The 2,412-nt window shown below is 35.9% G+C and overlaps 1 pseudogene; it reads left to right on the top strand.

Moving 5' to 3' along the window:
- The first annotated feature begins 1,036 nt into the window (after positions 1-1,036).
- Positions 1,037-1,785, top strand: LOC101575613 (annotated as a pseudogene).
- The last annotated feature ends 627 nt before the right edge of the window (positions 1,786-2,412 follow it).

The following is a 2,412-nucleotide window of genomic DNA, read 5'->3' as shown; positions in this document are numbered from 1 at the left end:
AAAAAAAAAAAAAAAAAACCAGGGTAGGGGGAGAGCAGGAGAACGGACCTAAATAGTTGTAAAGACATCATTTCTGACATACTATGAATATTGACATTATTATTATTAATATTATTGACTTCATTATTTTTGGGGGCTGAGATTGAACCATGACCTTGTATATACCAAGCAAACATTCTTTCACCTAGTTCAATATTAACTTTTTTTTTGTTTTTAAATATTAACATATTTATTAATTTATTTATTTGGTACTGGGAATCAAACTCAGGACCTTGCACTTTCCAGTCAGGTGCTTGTGCCACTGAGCTATATCCCTGGCCTTAGCAATATTAACATTTAAATAAAAATGTTACTCCTGGGGGCGGGGGAGATGGCTCAGTACAATAAGCACTTCTAGCTCTTGCCTGGCAAGTGCAAGGGCCTGAGTTCAATCCCTGGTTCCACCAAAAAAAAAAAAAAAAAAAAAAAGTTACTCACTTTTTAAAAATGCACAAGCTGAAATCCAAATCCAAATTCAAATACTAAAGCAATTTTATATTCTCTATCATCCATTTAAAAAACAATACATGAACAAGCTCTTCTGTAACAGCTAGAATTTTACATTCATATTTTCTCTTGAAGCTTTCTACTTCCTGTAATGCATGTTATGGTTGAGTGTTTTCACTGATACCTTATTATACATAATGAGTCTTTTGGCCACATTGTAAAGTTACAAGCCAGGTATAGTGGCATTTATCTGTAATCCAGCACTATAGGAGGCAGAAGCAGGAGGATCACAAATTCAAGCTTAGCCTAGGCAGTTTACCAAAATCTATCTCAAAATTTAAAAAAGGACTAAGGATGTAGTTTAAGGATGCAAAGGAACCAGGTTCAATTCCCATCATAACCAAATAATAATGGTTAAAATACAAAGTAAACTTAAAATGAATTTCTAAATAACTGCAAAATTCTAAAGTATTTACATTGCTATTTTGCCCTCAAGGAAACAAAATCTCCTGCTCCTTAAGTACATGCTGTCAGTTTCCTTCTGAGATTGCCAACAGCCCGTTCGCCAGCCCGCTCCGTTATGGCGGCTATCAGCCCCAGCGTTGTGATAAGTGATGATGAACCAGGCTATGACCTAGATTTATTTTGTATTCCAAAGCATTATGCTGAAGATTTGGAAAAGGTGTTTATCCCTCATGGACTAATTATGGACAGGACTGAAAGGCTTGCTCGAGATGTGATGAAGGAGATGGGAGGCCATCACATTGTAGCTCTCTGTGTTCTCAAAGGGGGCTATAAATTCTTTGCTGACCTGCTGGGTTACACTAAAGCACTGAATCGAAATTGTGATAAATCCATTCCTATGACTGTAGATTTTATCAGACTCAAAAGCTACTGTAATGACAGATCAACAGGGGACATAAAAGTAATTGGTGGAGAAGATCTCTCAGCTTTAACTGGAAAGAATGTCTTGATTGTTGAGGATATAACTGACACTGGCAAAACAGTGCAAACATTGCTTTCACTGGTTAAGCAGTATAGTCCAAAGATGGTCCAGGTTGCAAGCTTGCTGGTGAAAAGGACCCCTTGAAGTGTCGGATATAGGCCAGACTGTGCTGGATTTGAAATTCCAAACAAGTTTGTCGTTGGGTATACCCTTGACTATAATGAATACTTCTGAGACTTGAATCACATTTGTGTCATTAGTGAAACTGGAAAAGCCAAATACAAAGCCTAAGATGAGAGTTCAAGGTGACTCAAGAAACACTGGGAGTCCCATTGATATCGCCAGCAGAATTATCAGATACTCTAGCTTTGTGGCCATCTGCTTGGCAAAGCTTTCTGCATGAATCTTCTAAGAATTTTATCTATTTTGTATCTTAGTAATGTCAGTTGCTGCGTTCTTGAACTTTTATTTGCTCTGTGAGCCTGTAGACTATCAGTTCCCTTTGGGTAGGTTGATTAACTTGTGAATGACAGAAAAACCTCAAACTACACTACTATGAAATAAGAATATTGAAATTGTAAGAAATGTTTAAAGAAAAAATATTAGTTTTTTAATTGGTATTTTAATTTTTGTATATTCAGGGAAGAACAGAAATGATTAAATATTGTGCATTATATTACCATGTATTTAGAAAAGTCAGAAATGGTCACTTTTTTCATTGATATTGGTGACAACAACTATGAGGTTTGTTCAGTTGAAAAAAAAAATGTCTTGGTACTGTTGACTTTTTTCCGACTAGTTAATTTCCCATTAATCTTTGTCAACGGTTTCTTTTAAATGCAAATAAATAAATTTTAAGAAGTAAAAAAAAGTACATGCTGTGCTGTCACTTCCTTCTCATGAGTGTAGCATCTGAAGTGGGGGAGAAATAACTTTATAGTGGAAACACTTGGGAAATACTTGCAGGGGCTCAAGGCCAG

The sequence above is a fragment of the Octodon degus genome, unplaced genomic scaffold (assembly GCF_000260255.1).
Source record: "Octodon degus isolate 3935 unplaced genomic scaffold, OctDeg1.0 scaffold00002, whole genome shotgun sequence".
In the NCBI taxonomy this organism is placed as follows: Eukaryota; Metazoa; Chordata; class Mammalia; order Rodentia; family Octodontidae; genus Octodon; species Octodon degus.
This window is presented reverse-complemented; position numbering and strand designations above follow the sequence as displayed.